Genomic DNA, 21468 nt, shown 5'->3' on the forward strand with positions numbered 1-21468 from the left:
GGGCTGTGAGGAAGGGCTGCTTTTAGCAAATAAAACCTTTTGATTTCCCCCCTTCCCTCTTGCAAAGCTGTGGAAAGGAAGGGGGTGTGACATACCTCAGAAAAGGGTCAGAGAACCAATGTGCTTGAAACAGAGCCCAAAAATCTTGTTCTAAACCAATACTGAGCTTTCCTCAACATTCACCTTGATTGTTCACTCTCTCTAGTTTCCCTTTCCCTGCTTGTCTCATTGCTGTATGGTGGTACCTGAGCGAAGCACACCCCTTTGTGTGGGGGTGACACTGTGGCACTGCCATCAGTTCCCACCAGCTCTGTGAGGGGTTGGCAGCCCACCTCGCAGCGGCTGTCCCTCACCTCCTCTCCATCTCCTCACTGCCCCTTTCCTTTTGCAATGATCCTTCACTTTCCTTTCCGTAATTACTTTCTTGAGGTTTATTTTCATCTCAGTGCCTGATGTGACCAAAGTACATAAGTCTGTATTTATTGATTTCTGACAGCAGAGTCTGCTTGTTCTCCACTAATATTTCTAGCATCAGCATTCATCTTTCTTTCAATCTAAAAGATATGTCAGTACCACATCACTGAGGCTTCAGTTTTTTCTCCCTGTCAGCAGCATTCTTTCTCCATGATTCATATCCATAAATTGCTGTGGGAAAAATTAAGCTTTTCATCAAACCCTTAAATATTTTGAGACTCCACAGTTCTTTCATGCTTTCAGGAGGGAGGCCACAGCCAGGGAAGCTATTCCTGGTGATCTCTGGGGTTTTTGGAAACTGCCTCTTTGGTATCTGTGGTTCCATATAATCAAAGTCATCAGCTGCTTTAATGTATTGACAGTTTGCACCCACATGAACCCACACTCTGTTTTCACCATGCTTCAGGGTAGCCCATACTCATCAATAACTATATTATTTTCCTTTTTTTTTAACTCTAACTGGCATTTCTGGGGGTTGTAGCAATGAGTTATGTCTGTTACCATCATGTGTGGTGTAGGTTAATAAGTGTCTGTCAGTGCAATTCCCAGCAGCTTCCGCTTTAGCCAGGGTTGTTGTAGGATAAATTGAATGGACATGCTGCAGAGGCTTTGTGGCACTTCTACCCAGGGCAAAGCTACTTGTTCTCTGCTGCTGTTCATTGTGATGGTTTCTGCTTACAGCAAGGAAATCATAGCGAATTTGGCAAGACACTCTGGAGTTCCTTTATCTGATGGCACAGAGGGATGTATTAGATGTTCTGAACAGCCTTTGAAATGCACAACCAATGGCTGCTGAAGCTCTTATTTTTTTCAGTGACATGAAGGATGTTTTTAATTTCCCCATAGGTGCCTTTTCCATCTCAGGAAACAGCTGATGGTGGCATTAGTTCTGCTTCTATCATTTAATTCACGTGCCTTGAATTATGCCATGCCATGCTTGACCATCAGAGGGATGCTATGATAGTTGCAATACTTCACATGTCCCTTCTCTCCAGCAGATTCCTGTTCTTGAATTGGCTGGCCTATCCCCAGGCATCAATATATCTTTACAGACGTTCCACCTGAGAGCAGCACCATGATCACTGATCAGTCTGAACAGTTCTGCTGATTTGCCTTGGTGCTTTCCCAGGGTTCATGTTCAAGCTGGCACACACCATTTCCTCCAGCCAGCTGATGGAGATCTCTACTTTGGGCTGGGATTGTTGGATGTACGTATTGTTTCAGGGGTATTTCAGGGGTATTCTCAACAGAACTCCTATTTTCATTGCTCTTCTACTGCTTTCAGTTGGTGAAGAGTATTTGCAACAAGGAACCTGAGAGCTGTGAAAAAAACACCCAGGACAAGAGAGCAAATGGACAGCGCTGGGAAACCTGTTTGTGTCTCATTGTAAAGTACCACAGCAGGGCACAGCTAATGATGACCCACATAAAGCACTTCACCCTGGGCTTTCTGGCCTGGAAGTTCAACAAAGTACAGCAGTGGGTAGGTTCTTCCTGGTAAGAAGGGTGGAATTGCATTTATGAAAGTGCTGGACTGAGTTTTGGGGGAATTACTGTGTGCTTGGGAAAGAAAGGAGCCATTTGAAGCTTTCCCAGGAGATGGTTTAGCTGGCATTTGGAATGTGAAGGACACTTGCTGTTACTTGGGATGGAAGGAAGCATCACTTGTCTGCAAAGTGACACCAAGTGAGCACTTGGGGAGAATCCAGACTGCAGGAGAATTGCCACAATCTCCTTTGGAGGGGGCCTGGTCCCTGCAGTGATTGTAAAGGTTTTGTGCCCTTCTGATAGCAGCTGGTGGCAGGTGGTCAGCAATTCCTCCAGTGACATGAAGTACTTGTTAATGAACGTGTCCAGCAGTTCTTCTAATTGGGAAATGAGTATTAGAGCTGGAAGGATAAGCTCTCTTAGAGATGTAATGGCAAATGACAGTCTGGTTTATAAACCAATGGAGATGGATTTTGGGGGGTAGTGGTGCTGGAGTGTGGTTTGGTTGCTGTGTTGACCTGCTTGCTCTGGATGGCCAAGTCTTTAGCTTGTGAAGCCTTGCCAAAGTGCAGGTTGCTGTTGACATGATTTCAGTCCTAAAACAAGCAGCTTGAAGGTCAGTGCCACTGCTTGATTCGGTAGCTACTGGGGGGTCTCCCAGGGCTGGATGTCCTCTTGTGTCATACTCCAAGATGGGAGTGTTCCTCAATTTCAGGACTCGTGTTGTCAGCCTTGGGTTGCACCACGGTGACTGGAATGGTTGTCGAGTGCTGGGGAGGGGACGGGACCCAGAGGTGAGTGCTCAGAGTTGGGGGTTGGTGGTGAGTGGGGACAGCCCAGAGCTGTAAATCACAGGATCTGCAGACAGCCCCATGTGTTTCTCTCTGGAGGAATGCTCTCCCCCAGTAGCTACCTCTGAGACTTCACACAGTGCCACTGGGCTCAGGGTCCCTGTTACCCTTTCCCATCACCAGATGCACGCAGCTGGCAGAGGGAGAGCTTTGAAACAAGTGGGTTTTGTGTTACCCCTGCTGATGCCTGGGAAGTGATGGCACCCCTGTCCCCACGGGCTGGCCGGGGCGATGCTGAGGGTGAGGGGTTGAAGGAGCAGGCAGCTGGGTGGGGATTTGACTGGAGGCTTTCAGAAGGCACAGAAAGTCATTTGCTGAGGAAGGTGTCTCTGGCAGGAGCTGTCTGTTCCTCTCTTACCTGCTGTGAGTTGTGAGGATTCAGGGGCAGGTTTCCCAACATGGGAAACTGGCTTTTCAGGCCAGTGCTGCCTGCAGTGTGTGTGCTCCACTCTGCTCCCTGCCTGACCTCTGGTTCCTGCCCAGCACACTTAAAAGGTATAACACAGCACAACCATCCTCTGTACTCCAGCATCTCCAGGAAGCTTCTATTTATTTATTCCTTAAAAAGTGAAGATTTTAATTCAGATGTGTGTCAAGCAAAGACTTTAGCTCTTTGTTTTTATTCCTTGTGATGAATTCCTGAGCCATGGTGCTAGAGAGAGCCTGATGTGGTACCACAGTGCACCTCCAGGCCCTTTGCAGGGTCTCCAGAAGGACACTGAAAAATTACCAATCACTTCTTAAACCCTGCAACAGGCATCTGCAGGGAATATCCACCTACCTAAAGGTAGTCTTTGCCGTGGAAAGGAAATTGTTCCTCTTTATCCATAGGATATGACTCCAGGATAAATAAAAAGTGAGAGCAAGTTTTAAGTGCTTACACCAGGAGGGTTAGAGGGGTCACCTCTGTTTGTGCAATGTCCAGCACCTCTTGTCCCCTGTGCAGCTGACAGATGGAAATCATTGCAGCTCCAGGGGTGCGAGCTGGGGTCAGGGAGGGAGAGAGGCAGAGCCCTAAGGAACAACCCATTAATACCCTGGGGCCAAAGAACCACCTTTTGGAGCTGTTTTCTTTGTGTTGGCAGAGAACACAAAGGCGAGCAGGCTGGCCCGTGGGCTGTAGGAGTTGAAATCAATATGACAAATCCATAATTACAGGGTGACTTGTGCACTGAGAGCATCACAGGTTTATAAGGACACATGAACACCAGTGTGAAGATGCAATGTTACATCTAAAACCCAGGTGTGTATATATATATATATTCAATATATATAAACTCATGTTTGTCTTATTTTGGATGTTGTGTACATGAGTGTTTTTCTATTGTCTCTGATCTTCCTGCCTTATTCATAAATCATACCAGCAGATACAGTAAAATGAATTAGGGGATCATTAACGTAGTGTGCACTGGATATATTTTTCCTTTCCTGTTTCGGTCTTAGAGCTCATTAAAAGCTCACTTGCCTCTTGAAGTATCTTGACACTGAAGATGATGATGAATAGAGCTGCAACGAGTGTTAATAATTTGAAATACATTGTCAGAACCACGTGGTGATTCTATAGGAGATTGTTACAGTGGAGTTATTTGTGTTTGTTTTAGTCAGTTATCCTCTAATCGACCAAGATTAGAAACAGAGCATTAAGCTGAGCAAGTATTTATTTTCTTGCTTGAAGGACATTTTAATTAAAAAATGAGCTATTAAGAGTCTAGGCAGGTGAAAATTACTGGAATGACAACACCACGGCCAAGTTCTGCAAACCATTCCAGTCCCTGCCAGCATCCCCATGTCTTGCCAGGTGTGTTTTGCTGGCTAGGGGACCATTCTCAACATGCTGAAGCTTAAGCATACACTTTAAGTGCTTTGCTGAGCCTCTCCCTTTGCAATCAGAGGCATCTCTTTGTCCTTAGCCTGGGGGACAGGGGGCTGGTCACCCTCACACCACGCTGACAAGCCCTGTATCACTGTTAGTTGAGCTTATCGTTACAGCAGCTTGTTTGCTCACTGTTCAAAAAAATCTCTGCTGATGCTGATGGAAGGAGCATCTTGTGCTGCTAGGGGGTATTTCTTCTCCATCCTGATGAGCACAGTATAGCCCATTCCAGAGTTATTTTCAGAGGAGTCTTTGACAACTGGAAGGTCCTTGTGGATGGGCTTCATCTTCTCCTTGTGAATCACCTGAGATTCATCTCAATTATTTAACATATTTAGGACGATGTGTCCTGGGGCTGTTTTCTTCAGGGAGCACTGAGGCACACAGGCAACTGTATCCCTCCACACAGGTGGCTGTGGTTCAGCTGCATGCACCCCAAAAGTAGTTTGGGACTTTGTCCCTTGGGGTTAGGCTGTGTGGAGGTGGGTGGTGGGTTTAAACTTCGTGGGCTGCAGGTTTGTTAATGTTCCAGTTGCTTTTGGTGATGGGAAGCACGTGCCTAAATCCCCTCTGCTCTGATTTGCAAAGGAAATCAGGTACTTTGAGAAGGATTTCCAGAGTGCAGGGGGCAGCTGCCCACTTCAGGCTGTGCTGCCCACTAAGTGCATTTATTTCTTTCCCTCCCCACCTTGCGCCCTGCAGCAGGGAGGCAGCAGCTCCCTCCCTGAAACCCATTACTCATGCCAGGCTGGCTCTTCGTTTTCCTCCATCCACTCGATCTTCTCAGAGTGTCCTGTAAATCATATTTAAAAATACATTAGTGTAATGTTTCTGGAGTTGATATTAAGCGGGCTTCAGGGACCTTGCTGGCTCCAAATTCCCCTGTCTCAGACTAATTTACAGTATATTTCACCAGGACAAGCATTTCCATAACCAAGGACCCGCCCCGACCCTTTTCTCTCTCTCTTTCTCTTTTTCTGTTCTATTATTCAGCTGTTTTTAGAGGGTGATTGATGGCTTCTGATGTCGCTGTGAGATTGCTCTTCTGTTTCCCCACCTACCACTGTAGAAGGAGAGGGAAAGAATAAAAGAAACGCATTACATGTGGCAGGGGAAAGCATCAGCTGATGCTCAACCTGCAGTAGCTCCTCTGGCTGTCCCAGGGCAGTGCCGCTCATGCCTGGGGCACGGAGCTTTTTGGCAGGTGGAGGGTTCAGTGTGGGACCCCATCGCATTTGTTTTCTACCCTGGCATGAAATGCTGTGTTAGCTCGTTGCCTGCTCTGCTCTCTGGTGCTGGGAGGGGTCTCAGGAGCTCAGGGGCAGCCAGGGTTGGCTGTAGCAGCAGGGCTGTTTTGGGGCACTTCCTACAGGCACACAAAAGCTGATGGGTGTTTGTTCAAGAAAGGCAGTTAAAGCAGTTCAGTAAGGGAGGAAAGGTACTCCAGAGTATCTCCAGAGTGCTGGTTGGCCCTTCAGATGCTCAGGCTGTGACTCTGGGCAGTGCAATCATGTCCATTCTTCAGAAATCCCTTTAAAGCAAGTGAGATCTTGGTGGACGCTCCTAAGAGGGAAACTTTGTATTTCACAGAATCACAGAATCGTAGGTGTTGGAAGGGACCTTCAGAGATTATAGAGTCCAACCCCAGGCCAAAGCAGGGTCCCTAGGACAAGTCACACAGGTCGGTGTCCAGACAGGGCTGGAACCTCTCCAGAGAAGGAGAATCCACACCCCCTGGGCAGCCTGTCCCAGGGCTCCCTCACTGGGGAAAAGTTCTTCCCCATGTTGGTGTGGAACTTCCTGTGCTCCAACTTGAGGCCATTGCCCCTTGTCCTGTCCACACAAAGCACTGAGAAGGGGCTGCCCATTTCCCTCTGTCCCCCCTCACTTCAGATATTTATAATCATTGATCAGATCCCCTCTCAGTCTTCTTTTCTCCAGGCTGAACAGCCCCAGTTCATTCAGCACAGAAGAACACACTTGCAAGGTGAAGTCCCAGTATTTGCGTCCCTGAGTGCACAGATTAAAGGCATAACAATAGTTTGTGTCTCCCATCCCTTTATCCTTCCAGATTATTAGGCTATGTATTTTTTTTTGGGGGGGAGGGGGGGGGTGGGGTGGGGAGATTAAAAACCTTCTTTAATACAGGTAATAACCACAGAGAATTCAGGCTCTTTGTTTTCCTGTCTGTTCTTCTGTGAGGCGACACTGTTCTCCACCACTGAGCCTTTGGGGTGAAGGGTGAAGCCAAACATACTTTGCTGCTTGCTGATTTTTAAATGAGATGACAGCCCACCATGGAGCAGTCCTGGGCACTGTGGTCCTGATGCTCCTCAGCACCTTTGGCCAGAGATGCGTCTCAAGGTGAAATGACAGTTTGTTGTGTGTCTAGGCAGTCAGCCTTTCACAAGAGACCTCACACCTCTCTTCCTAACCTCACTTGTGCTCTGTTGAATTGGAAGTCACTCCAAAATATGTCAGGAAATTGTTGTTCCAAATGTGGTTCACAGGGCTGGCAGTAGAAGCCCTGACATCTATTGGGGTGTCCCCGGAGATGGAAAGCTGATAAAACAGCAAAGCTCACTCCTGGAAGCTGGGTGGACCCAAAATGCCTCTGCTTTTACTTGGCTTCCCCTGAAGGTGATTGACTTTGAGTGAGAAATTGCTGCAGACTCTGCAACTTGATCTTGGAGTTTATGTACTGTGGAAGTAACCTTGAGATAGGGATAACTCATAACCTTTACCTGACCCTGGCTGTGCATCTCGAGTGAACAGGAGCTCTTTGTTTGAGGTTTTTGGAGCCGTGGGAGGTATATTTAGCTTGTAGTCATGAACTGACATTAAACATATGTGCTCAGAAGGCTGCTCCTTCCTTTTGTCTATGAGTAAGTATTGACTAATGGAAGAACAAATCTGTACACATATCTGTGGAATTGGCACCAAAGCATCAATAGGTTGGCTTGGTCTTTTTTAATAAAATGAAACACTAGTTTTGAGGCAAGAAGGACTTTGGATATTCATAGCTGAGTGATGTAGGGAAGAAAATCAAGTGCAGTCCGTGCTCTACGTGTTGTGAAATTGCCAACAGATGGACAATTGATTTGGCATGTTGCAGACTTCCGAAACGTCATGCAGATGAGGAATGCTTTGGTGATGATGGGTTGTGTCATGCACATTGTACACAGTTGGTTGTGGCAGGAAAGGACGTGCTTTTGTGGGTGGGGGTAGTATTAAACAGTTGGGACCAAGGGGCCTCTAGGATGTTAACGAAGGACTGTACAAGTTGTCTCCCTGAGGATCACCCAGCTCCTGCAGGAAGAGTGTTTACGGAGTTCCTTCAGCATTTGTTTTTGATCCAGATTTGATCTATTCTGGACATATGAACAAGGCATTTATGACTCAAAATTAATCTTGGAGCTTCTCAGGGCCAGTGACCTTATTGACATTAGTAGCAGTGTCTGTGAGAAGTTCAATTTCACTGGCTGACTGGTGATCTGAGGTCCCAAGCTGCCCTTACAGAGGCAGAGCTATGGCGCTGCCTGCCTCTTGGGCAGCCTTGAAAGCCGAAAGCGCAACTGGTGGTATTCTGGGCTGGGGTAAGTCCTTGGCCTGTTGCTTTAGTGGCTCTCACTCAGAGCTAAGAACATGGAAAGCATTCAGCCCATGGTATACTGCTGGATAGTTTTGCTCTAGAGCTTCTGGAAGAATGTGGGAATCCTGCCTAGATTGTGGCAAATCTTCAGTTAAAGCCAGGCTGATTCAGATCAGACATTCAGATTAAACATTTGGGTGTCAACAAAATAGGGTTTTTCTAATCTGCTGTGTCTGTTACTCATTGCTTTCACAGCTCCCCACTGGGCAGAAAACAGATTGTGTCAAAAACCCATGACCTCATGTTTTCTGTGCCCTAGGGGAAGCCAGACCCTTTGCACCCTCTAAAGGCTTTTAAGCCTCCTCCTCTTTTTTCCTAATAGAGTTGCTAGATGATGGTCACTACAAAACCCACAGTGCTGCCTGCCTAACAGTGAAACACCCAGTAGCGATGTGGTGGTGCTGGGGCCAGCCTGCCACACTCACCTCTTGAGCATGGACTAGAAATGGTGTCTGCTACAAGTCTGCCGGCATCCCACGGGTAGTGGGGTGGGAGGAGGCAGCTCAGCCAGGCTGGGAGGTTGAAGGTGAAAGTACATCTCCACCTCATACACCAGGGCTTTTCCTTTTCCAGGATAATGCTTGCACAGAAAATCAGCTCCCACTCAGCCTCCTGCGGCAGATCAGTGTTACAGGCAGCCGTGCAGAAGTGATGGTGTGAGCTGTGTCACTGCTCATCACGCACAAACCACGTGGGGCTGCACCACCGTGTCCACAGCCAGAGCGTGAAGGTGTTCAGGAGGACACAGGCTCTGTCTGGCTGCACACACTGTACCACCATTCCTGCCCCAGAAGAGCTGGCTAGGAAAGAACCCAATGCTGGTAATCCAAATATCAATCCCAACATGGATCAGAGAACAGAATGGAAAAGCTGGCTCCTTTTCTTGTGACGTTTTATGTTGCAATCAGTTCTGGTCGTGGGGGGCGCCCATCAGTTTCAATCTCTGAGCTCTCAAACTGATGGCCTGATGGTATCCAGGTTGGCTGGAAATGGATTATCAAGGGTTTGTCTGCATCATTTCCACATACTGATACTTTTAATCCTTTGCATCAGCCAATAGACAAAAAAAGGGTGAAGAATAACAATTTACATGAGCAAATACTAGAACTATATCCTATTATTTTACAATGTCTCTGGGGAATACAGTGTTTTCTGTAAAATGCAGGGTTCCTGGCTTCATAAACCCTTCTAAATTACCACCTCATGACAGCCTCCAGCAGCTGTCCTAGTTCCCCAATTCATTTTTAGCATTTTCGAATTAAAAATAATATAGATGCTTTGAAGCCTGAAGCTCCCAGCAGATCCCACAGGGTGGGGAGGGGGCAGCTTCTTCTGCCTTGTGGAAGCTGATGTTAGCCAGCTCCACTGAGGAACAATAGGATCAGAGGACAAGGGGGATTTGGTAAAGCAGCTTGAACTTGTGGAACTCATATTTATACACGTTTGCTTCTAGTGGAAAACTGGTGATGATACTGGAAGAGAAACCTGCTTTAAAAATAATTCTATCCACAGAGGAGCTATAGGTGGAGGTGGGATTAATATGGAAAAAGGGAAATGGTCATGTGAAACACCTTTCTTCTTCCACCAATATTTTGCATTTCCCTTGGCAGGTAGAGAGTTTTGTTGGGTAAGCAAGCTTAGCATTGTCTACAAGTGGAAGCAGAATGATGGGCAAGCATTAGGAGACTTGCAAGTGTGGTTGTTTTTCAGTTTAATGCACAATAGGCCTGGCCTGTGTCTTCTTCTGGATGAAAGATGTGTGCCTTGTCTCCTTTTCAACAACCTTTGAAAACGAAGCCCTTAAAATCCTCATCTTGTCTGCATGGCAATATGAAGTAATTTGGCAAGTTTAGGATGATTAATGAAGTTTAGCTATAGCGTTTGCCTCTAATGCTGCTTCTCTGGTGCTGCTCACAGGAATTTGCCTTTATTTTTTGGAAGTTTCCATTTTGTTTCTCATCATAATTAAGCTTTTACCTGTGTGTTTTCTGTAGATGTCACCCACTGTCCGTTTGCTGCCTCAGGGACTCTTCAGCCATAACACTTGTGAATGTTGTTGGTTGCCTTTAGTCGAGGTTCATCATATTCCATAAGGAGATGAACTTGTAATGAAAAGCATGACCTGTTATCCAAGAAGAGGATAGGCTTGGTCTCCTTTGAATTTTGTATTAACAAGTGTGAGTTCAGCCTTCACATAAGAGCAAGTCTTGTGTGCCATCTGCATTTGACTTTGCTCCGCTTCTTCCTGGTGTGCTAATCACCAGCAGTAATTAGTTTGTCGAGAAGCTTAAACATTCCCCCTGTGATCACTTGTCCATAGTCCTTATGTGCACTCTGTCATATTTAGCACCAGCAGTGTGGTTTTTCACCAAATCACCGATGTTGGAAAAACACCTCCCCTCCTAATGTCAAGCTCCTGTCGCTGGCTGTGAGCAGTAATTGACTGCAGTGGGCTTTGATGCTTGGAAGTGTTTAGTCACTCATGCTGTGCTCCTTTAATCAATAACCTCCTTTGGTCTGTAACCTAACAGAATTGCTTAATGGATAAAATTTTGCTTGTGTTTCATCCACTTAGCTTATTTCATTCCTGATAGATTTGCTCCATCAAGACAACTACTGAAAATGGTCACACACTTGTCATACGCCTGTGACAATGAACATCGTCACATTTTCCCACACAGGCTCCAGGACATCCTTTGAAAAGGATGGGGATGAATGTGTCCTCTGCATAAAATCTGAGTTGGGTGGAAATGGGCAGCTGCTGCTAGGGGAGTGGAAACAGGGCAGAGAAAGTCCTATGCTGCTGGGTTAATGTCCCCTTGTATTATCTGCATAAGTACATAACCTGTGCTGCTATCAGTTGTGGGGCTTGAAGAGTCAGGACAGCCTGTTGTCTCTGTGGGTGAAACCAGAGTACTCTCAGTTAGGAGGGAGGTTGTAACGGAGCCCAAAAACTCCATGCTGAATTGAAAAGCATCTGACTTGTGTAAGGGGGCTAGATACCAAAGGGACAGGGCGGAGGTTAGGATACAGAAAGCTGAATTCAGAGAAAATGATCAGAAGAATAAAGATGAGGCTTTGGCTCCTCCGTGGAAAAGAGCCAAAAGATGTGATTCTGCTGATGGATACCTGGCTGCAACACGGGTATGTGGGCACGAAGAGGTTAATCAGCCTCTGCTCTTTTGTTTTACCCTGCCTCTCCCTTCAGAAGAAGACTTGCCTATAAAGTTATTTTTAGATGCCTTGTGAGCAAGTTTTGTGGGAAGACAAGCAGCCAGCAGCCCCCAGCGAGCTGCTAAGCCCACCCCTCTCAGCTTACAGCATGTAATTAGCAGATAATCATGCCAAAATCACAGACTCCAACAGGCTAATTTTATCGCCTGTGCTGACATGGGTAAGCTTGTTGAAAGTAAGTTGTGGGTTGTTGGTTAAACGTGTTTCCTCACTTGTTTATGAGCTTGTGTTCCTGTGATTGCTGTGTAAAAGGGAGATCAAATGCAAGTCTTGTCATTTAGCAGCCACTGGTGTTTTGATTAGCTTAGATAACATGGGACATTTCCTAGCATTAAAACTACATGGTCACTGCTAATAGTATTTCAAATAACTTTATTGTGTTTTGCTGCAGGGTTGGTGAGAAGGTGTCTGAGCTTTGCTTCAGCAATATACTGAAGCATGTGCTTTGAGGTGCACTTATTCAGCTCACATGCAATTATATGTTTATAAATGTACATATAAAAACCTGTAGGTGCCTGCTGGAATGGAGCTGTAATTTCCCATCATCTAAGTGGGAATTAAGCATGTATTTTTAAGTAACATTTACACTTAGGAGTTTTGTTAATTTAGGGCCCTAGTACCTTGTGCAGTTTTCTTTCAGCAAAGAAAAATATTACGTGTCTGATAGTTGGGCTGAACAGCCTTCAGGACCTGCATACCTCTCTTACTGATGTGATAAAATAAAGATACTTCTTAATAGAAAACACAGCCCAGAGTCATCCATCTGGGTACAATAAATCTGAGACAGGTAGATACGATAAAAAACTGTCACTATTTCCTCCTGATAATAGGAAGATTAAGTTGGCTGAGGTTATGGGGTCAAAAATAGGCTCAGTAACAGGAATCTTTGGGAAAGATGCCCTGAAGAATGTGAGAAATGAGCTGCATCTCCTGCTGCCTGTTTTCTTGCTCACAGGCTTAGGAAACCTGACTCTGGGAGATATACCGGTGTGCAGTGGGCAAAGATGGTTTGGGATTTCCAGAGGTGAGGTTGGTTGTGTTCCCTTGGTTTACAGAACTGCCTTGTGCAGCAAGGGCATCCCCAGGTGTGGTGGACAGCTGAAGGTTTGGGGACAAACCTGTGGTGGCCAGAGGAGAGATGGCAGGACATCTCTGAGGTCTTTTCCATTTAGGGCTGTCTCTAGTTGTGCATCAGGACTCTTAACGAAGAGTGTCACCCACTGAAATGCTTCTCAGGTCTTGCCCAAGCCTCTTCCCTGACACATTTTGGATCTGGCTTTGTAGAAGCAGATGTCAGGCATGGGAATCAGCCTCCCTCAGGTAAATGTTCAGTGTTTTATAGGAGGGAATAGACCTTTGCAACTGGTTTTCATTTTCTGAATGCTTACCATGACAAAAAGTGTCTGGAGCAGCATTGGACAGACCTGGAGGATTTGCTGCAATACTTCACCCCAGTCCAATGGCTCTTGGCTGTATGGTCTTGCCTGTAGTCTTGAGTTTGGATCTCTGTGGTAGTATCTTGTGATTTTGGGCTCAATAAGAAAAAAAAACATGGGGTAAGTAATAAAAACCCAAGTGACCCTTTGCTGATAGGCCAGCAAATAAATATTTGTCTAAGAGATAAACTTGGTGCCTTTTCTCCTGATCATAATGGAGGCTGCGTGTATGGAGGAAATATGCCTTGTGAAAGCAAGCCAGCATCCCTGGGCTCCAGGCATATTTGAGTACTCTCCTGTCATATGGTAAATTACTTCAATGGCTGAATATGGCACCGTTGCCTCAAGCAGGCAAGTGCCATTCTGCAGGAAGCATAGTTCATCCTAATAGCTGGCTCGTGAGCAGCGTATCAGAGTAGCAACGAAGGAGATGTGGCAGTAGCTCCACAAACGAGATTGCAAGTCCCCATTTACCCACCCATCTACCTAAAGGTCACTTGGAAGTAGTCACTGACTGCTCCAGCCACTAACTGCTTCAGCCACTGACTGCTCCAGCCACTCAGATTCAGGCACTATGCAATTGTGAGTCTTGTCCAGGTCTCATTTACACTGGTTTTTGGTGTTTAAAAGCTGTTTGTGGCTCTCTAGAGAAAGAAGAAATCCTGTTGGTGGAAGCATCAGCATGTCTTCATGTGGGCACACTGATTATCAATGAGAAACTTCCCAAGGAGGGTTGGGGTGTGGTGTGATTGAATGTGTGGGTTATTTTTGCCAGCTGCTTGTCAAAATCTTGATTTTCTTCATTGCAGAGGAAGGAGGGAGGTGGGAGCAGGAAAACCCTCCAACAGTCTCCTAGGGTGTATTTGGGTTCATTTCCAGAGCTGCTGGGGTGCAGCACTGCTGTCACACCAGGGATGGGTGTTTCAGTTGTGATCCAGCTCCCAGGGACCTGCAGTGCCATTTTGCTGTGACCCTGTAGTGTCACAACCTCATCACACAGATGACTCACTGGAAGATGCTGAGCGCGAATGCCATGACGATCCAGGTTCCAGGCACACTCAGGGCAGAACCTGCTCAGCTCACAGGGTGCAGTGAAGCTTTCACTGCCATCCTTGGAACCTGAGCTCTTCCAGTGAAACATTTCACTGTGGAGAAAACAGTGAATTCTGATAAAAACGAGATTCATTAGAGTTTTTCCAATCAGATCTATTTATTGCTCAGCTCTCTCAAGTATCACTAATTATTAAGAATTAATGACATTCACCCTTCTGACTTGGCTTCTAAGTCTGAAGACAGACAGAAAAGTTATTGTTGATCGTTCAGATCCTGCCAAAACCCTCAGGAGAACCAGCTACTGAGATTTCTGTGTGTAAGCACTGACAGATGGAAATGGTATCTGATGCTTTAGCGTTCTTTAATTGAGCTCTCAAAGGCATGACAAGGTCCAATGGCTGGAAACTGAAGCCAGAAAAATTCGAATTGGAAATAAGGTACAAATTTTTATAGTGAGAGTAATTAACCTCTGGGTTTACCAGGGTATGTGATGGATTCTCCATGGTTTGATCTTTTCAAATCAAGAATGCGTGTCTTCCTCAGGAATATTCTGTAGCTCAAAGAGAAGTAAAGGGCACGATACAGTTGTGGGTTTTGTTTTGGGTGGTTTTTTTTTGAAATTGCAGTTGTTGTGTGACCTGGATTCTTCTCTGAATCTGAACCCAAACACGATCCCTTGATTCCAAGCCCTGTGTTCAAACTTAATCCAGACCTGAATTCTTCCCTTCTATTTCATGTGTCTCTCCTATCTCACTGTGCTGAAGCAGATCATTCCACTGCTTGGAGAAACAGAGGGGATTTTCTAAAGAATAATTTAGAGACTTTATTAATAGAGTTTTTTCTTCTCTGCCTGGGAAGGGCTATGGGGATTTTTCGGTGAGATGCTGAATCTTCCCTTTGGGCTGTACAAAAATGGCTCTTTCTCAGCCCAGATCTGAGGCAGTTGTAAGTCCGAGTTTTCTATGGGTATCTGGAGCAGACCTGGCTCAGAGGTGTTGCTGAGCAGCTGCACCTCTGGGACCCAGGTATACACTCCCATTTCCCCATGGTTCCAGGAACATCTTTCTCATCTGCTTGTAATGATGGGGATTTTGCTCATCTTTAGAGTTACATTTATCTCTGTGACATGCAGCTCTTATGCTCTCCGGAGTTAATTAGTGGCTGCGAAAGCTGAATGGTGAAGTGTATCCTTAAGAGTGGCTCACAGATTAGAAAAAAGTAAGGCCAGCAATGTTTCAGGCACCTCCTTTTTTCCTGAGGTTACACACACTATTTCCCTAGTTTCACTTTTTAATGGCACATTGTAACGACTGGTGTCTCAGCCACAGGGATCGGGTGCCGTTGCCAAGAATAACTGGCAAGACAGAAGGTGGAAGAGACCCATTAATTGGCTTGAAGTACCAATTTCTCTAGAGGGGCTTTTCTTAACAGAGAGAAACTGTTCGGCGCTGCAGGGGCAAAGCATACCTGCAGAGCAAATGGCTTTCCTGAGTCTGAAGACATCTACAGACCAGGGTAATAACGCAGCAGAAATATCGGAGCTTGATTTTAAGGGACACCTGAGAATGCATAGGAATTGCTCTTTATTAAAAAGCCCAGACCAGAGTCTCTCTTGGTGCATATCGAATGCAGATTCTTTCACAAGGATCCTTTGCTGGATTGGGGAGGAGGGAGGTGGGGAGGGAATTTAACCCTTAAGGGCTTTCCCTCAAAAACCTTGCTTTGTGAAGAAGCCATCACCACAGCAGCATCTCCTCACCTGTGAGCGTTGTTTGCTGTGTCTGTAGGGAGCTGCTGGAACCCTTCTCTGGAAGAGCTGTTTGTGTCTCTCCTATCTCACTGTGCTGAAGTAGATCATTCCATGTATTTCCTTCCTCTCTGGAGGGAGAACACACAGGAACATCTTTCCATGGCCTCTCTAGGCTCAATTGTACAAACCTGAGCAGCTTAATGGCTGTTCTGTTGTGGATCATCTGCTTAATTTATTGCAGAGCTCAGAAGTACTTGTTTTTTGGATGGTACCCTTGTTGGACAAGCATTTTGGGGTTTGGTTTAGCCATTGTCTTTGTGGTAAGCAAGGCAGAAGAGACCCCAGAGCAGATGACCTGCCCCAAAAAGTTTCCCCCTGAACTCACTAGCTGGGGGCTAGGTCTGAGTCCGTATGTAATGTTGGGAGAAACTGGATGTTGATGTGCACTTTGGTGTTTCATGGTGGACCTCTGGACGTTCTGTGTCTCTCTAGGACTGTCTAGTGCTTCCTGGCACTTGTAGCTGCTTGTGTTCTCAGAGAGGTCTTTGCTGCTTCTCTGCCACCCAGCATATTGAGATCTTATTGTCATTGTGTACTTTGGGTAGGTGGTGACTGGTGTTTTCGCAGATGGTTGGTGGTTGGGGAGGTTTTGCTGCCTGCTATGAAGTGTTTTTTGCCCAGTATGATTGTTTTGGGAATGGCTCTGCAGCTCTGTATGCTGTTGTGCTGAAGCCTTAGACTAGCTCCATGGATCTTCTTCTTGGTCCTTTGTTTTTCTGGAGATGAGTTGTATGGACAAACGTGCTTGTGTGTTGTTATCCGTAACTTATGCAGGCACAGGTCAGAGTTTCAGTGAAAAGAGCTAAGACAGTGATGGTCTTTAACTCTAGAAGAGGCCTAGCAGTTTTTGGTTGGGCAAAACCCTACTGCAGTGTCGTGCTACTAACAATAACAAGGCACCCAGTGGCCACAGCCACTGTAAGTGGCCTGTCCATAAGATCATCATGTGATGGCTTATTCTTCCTTCAGTTCTGTCTCTCCTTATGGTCCTGTTCCTCCCAGCCTGTTGCCTTCTCTGTGCCACTAAAGCCAGGGGAATGACTAGCTGAGGAAATGTGTGGTCTTCAACCCGAGCTGGAGCAGCTTGCGATTCCTTTTGTGTTTTGAAACAATGTCTGTGTCACAGAAGGGGATGACTCCAGCATGGGATGGCATTGCTGGGGCTATCTGATCCAGCAACAGCAGAACTGAGTGTGCCAGCAGCAGGTTTCACTGGTGTTGCCCATTGCTGAGCCATCTAAATCTTGGACCTTCTGCACATTGAAGAAACAACTTTCACTTCTTCTTTTGTCCCCAGTATCTTTGTTTTTCTTCAATCTCTGCAGGATACCCCTTATTAATTTGAGGAATTCCTTGCTACTGACTTACATTCATTGGAATTAGTTTCTTGTCTCCCAAGGGGAAGAATTCCCCATTTATTTATTACTTTCTGATTTGCCTTTCACTTCCCTCCAAGCCAGAACAGCTTTTAGCCAGCACAGCCTCCTTTCTCTTCCGTGGGATTGTGGTTCCTCTGAGGAGGCAGTAAAATGGGCTTGAACAGTTCCCAATTATCATTCACAGATTCCTGTTCACATTCTTTCTCCCAATTGTTTTGCTTTGTAATTATTTTCAGCTTTGTTAAGCTGGCATTTAAAATCATCAAGTAGATACATTACTCGTTTGGACTTTATTCTATTTGCACATAACAAATGTAATCAAATAATTCTCTTGTACCTAAGCTGCTACTATATTTTTACATTCTGTCATCAGTTCCCCTTGATCTGTAAAAATGAGGCCTAATATAGAATTTCTTCCACGTTAGATATGATCGTTTCTGTGTCTGGATATTTTCAAGTATAATTTTAGGAATTCCAAGCACATTTTTAGTATTTGCAGCACAAGGCTTCAACATATGGCTTTCCAAATGAAATCCCCATAGAAATGCAGCTCTCTTTCTTGAGTGATATAATTATGTTTACAGTAGATCAGGGCGACATGAAACTGATAGTATTGTCAGTGAGATCGCCCGGAACTTTGGAGAGTTCAATAAATATTTCTTTTTTCTTACAGGGAAAAAGGAGATTGTGTGATCATGTCCTTTAACAATAAAACACTTTTTAGACTGAAAAAAAATATTATATGTCAGGTCTTAATTAGAGGTAATAAATACCAGCAAGCTAGAGCTATGTGGAAGAAGTTTAGTTTTGCGCCGTTATTTTTTAAGGGATAAACAAGGTGGCTCACATAACTATGGATTTTTCTGCCTGACATTAATCCTAGACAAAATAATGGAATTGCTGATAGGGCATGTAATTAGTAAAGAATTAAAGGGATTAATGTAAGTAGTGTCAATCAACACAGGCTTATAGAATATGGTTCTTGTCTAATTAGATTTTTCTTTTCTTTCTGTTTTTTTTTTAATGAAGATTACAGGTTGTGTTGATAAATGTAATAGTACTGATGGGATAAACTTCTGGAAAGGTCTGAGGATCCCAGTCTGATCTCATGTCTGCCCCTGCATTGAGGAGCAGGTTAGACTAGGTGACCTCCCGAGGCCCCTTCCAGCTTGAATCACCCCATGGCCCTGTGAAAGTATTGCCTTGGCCATGAATAACTTCTTCTGCAAGTCTGGAATGATAGAAAACCAATTAGGCACCTCTGAAATGGATAAGAAACTGCTGTAGTTTCCAGTTCTAAATGGGAATTAATCAGTGACTAGACATGCTTCTAATGGCAACCTGGAGTTATCATGGATCTATCTTTGAGATGAGGTCAAAATCTGAAGAAGAGATAACTGAAACAAAAGGCAGGTCACCAATGCAGAATGATTTACACCCCATTAGTAACTGGATGAATGTGTTTTAGTGGGACCTTTGTAACACTGAGGCTGTATCCTAGGAACTGATGGCTCCAAAAACTGTCTGTGAAGCTGTGGGGACCATCAGACAAGTCTCAGAGAAGGGAGACATCATCTTTGGGTGTATAAAAAGAAGACAGTGTGAGAAAAGGAGGAAGATGTTCCTCCTGCAGTTTTCAGCTGTGGGGTTGGTAGTTTAAGGAAATTGTTTTCAACCATTGGAGAGAATTGAGAAAGAGGTTTCCAGAATTGTTAAATGACTGGAAAGCACATCTACCCACTGGAGACACAAGGAGACAGCTTGCACTGTCTAACAAAGAGGAAGGTGACAGGGGGACCTCTGAACGCTTTATTGAAAATACATAATGTAAATACAATAAAAGGGCTGACTTCAGCAAATAAACATGTAACCAGTAGAGAGATACTGAAGGAAGATGAACTCAGAGTAGACATAAAGCACATTTTCAGCAGTGAGAGAAATTAACCCCTCACAACACTGCACCAAGAAACATGAAGTGTTCTGTTTCACTGGGAATTTTTACATGTTTTTCTTTTCCTGAAAGATCTCCTCTAGTTTTAGAAGGAATCAGGTCTGAGAAGTCGTATGGCTTGGGTTATCCAAGGGGTGAGAAGTGAAAATCACAGTGGTCTCATCTGGTTTTGGCACCAATGAATCCAACAACCCCTGACGCTGTGCGTGCTACCGGCTCAGCTCATGCTCACCTAACGCAAGAGGTGGTCTCACAAAACCAGGCTGATCTAGGAGTGATTCAGGAGTTTTATTTGTTGCTTGCCAGCTTAGGTGAGGATTTCTGGAAGCACCAATGAGCTGGGGACTGACTTTTCTGAGAATCATGTTATTTATTGAAGCATTTCAGATACAGATTAATTCACTCAGCTTCATATTGATTCTTTTACCTGCTCGGAGACAAGAAGCGCATCCACGCAGAGAAGTGGCCTGAGAGGCTCCTCGCATCACTGCATCTCCTGGGAGCCCCTTTTAGGGGACATCTCTGGACCATTTGTGCAGCCACTTAATTCAGGTTGGAAATGTAGGGAGGTGAATCAACTCAGATCCCACTGGTGTGGGCTTTTTAAAGCCCAGTTACAGGTCTTCAATCACTTTGGGCTTTATCCTTACATAAGCTACTCCATCGCTGCAGTGTGCAGGGACTCCCACTGAACACCCACCCAGGCAGTTAACATCAGTCTGTGCAGCTCAGATTTGTCCCCTGTCAACCCACACTGTCACCAGGATGCTCTTCACTAAGGAGACACCTGAAGCCAGCTGCACTGTTCAGAAGGTAAAGTCAGGAGGGATGAACCATGTCCCCACTGGTAAGATGATGTCCTAATGGACCAGCACTCCTGTTGCCTTTCCACCCTACGTGGTTGCTAATTTATGTCATGATTTAGCTCTGAAATACCCAAAATGGTTTTAGACTCCTGAATATTTTCAAGAGTTCACCTAAACACATGGAAACAGGAGGGAAAAAGAACAGGAGCATGTGAATGAACATGATTAACAGGTCATGGTTATTCCCAGATCCTTCTCTTAAATATAATTAGTTCATTACTATACATCCATGTTACTGAACTTCTATAAACAAACATCAATGTCTGTCTTCTCAGACTCTTTTTAAAGTCCAGATCTTGGAGAGGAAAAAAAGACTTGGAATGGAGAAAAATAGCAATTAGAGTTAAATGGCAAAATGGAGAGTTAATGTGTAGTAAGCAAAGCTCCTTTTAGTGGAAAATGGTTTTTTATGTTAACTTTTTAAAGAAAACAGTTTTCCATACTTGTCAGGCTTGACAGTTAAAGTTAATGGTGTTAAAAAACAGAGGCCTGAAAAATGTTCCCTTCAGCCTAAAAGATTTATTCAATGAGAGTTTGCTTTAAAAAGTTATTTTGGCTAATGGTGCTGGTTTTTGCCCAACACTTTGAACAAAGATCCTTGCTGTGTTACCAGGATGGGGACAGCTTCAAATTCATGATTTCCCAATTAAGATGACATGACCTATTTTCTTGTATTATTGACCGATTGTTGGCTCCTTGTTAAAAAGAATGCCACCCATCAGATATCCCTCCCTCCCCCTTTCTGGAAAAAAACAGAGAGCAAATGCTGATCTCACTTCTCCCTGGAGTAAAGCTTGAGACATGCTGGGATGCTCAGAGACAGAATTTGTGAGTTAATCTGCATGGAAAGCTGACAGAAGAATATGTCTGGCTGTTTAGCAAGGTCGTTATGGACTGAAGTTTCTCATGTCTGAGGGAGCTGGGCTTGTTCAGCCTGGACAAGAGGAGGCTGTGGGGGGACCTTCCAGTCCCTGAAGGGAGCAGAGAAACAGGAGGGGAATCAGCTTTTTAAAAGAGCAGATAATGGCAGGACAAGGGGGATGGAGTGAAGCTGAAGGAGGGAAGGTTCAAATTAGATATTAGGGGGAAAGGTTTTTACAGAGAGAGTGGTGAGGGGCTGGAACAGGCTGCCCAGAGAGGGGGTGAATGCCCCGTCATCCCTGGGGGTGTTCAAGGCCAGTTTGGATGGGGCCCTGGGCAACCTTGTGTAGCTCCAGGCCTCGAGGTTGGTGTCCCTGCCTGTGGCAGGGGGGTTGGAGCTCTGTGACCCTTGGGGTCCTTTCCAACCCAGACCATTCTATGATTTGTGTGGACAAATTAAGCCCTGAATGATACTCCTGTGACCCCAGTGATGTGAGGGCTGAGGAGAAGCAATATCTGGAAGCTTTTGCAAGTGTAGTG

This window comes from Gallinula chloropus (genome assembly GCF_964237585.1).
Source record: "Gallinula chloropus genome assembly, chromosome: 20".
Taxonomy (NCBI): Eukaryota; Metazoa; Chordata; class Aves; order Gruiformes; family Rallidae; genus Gallinula; species Gallinula chloropus.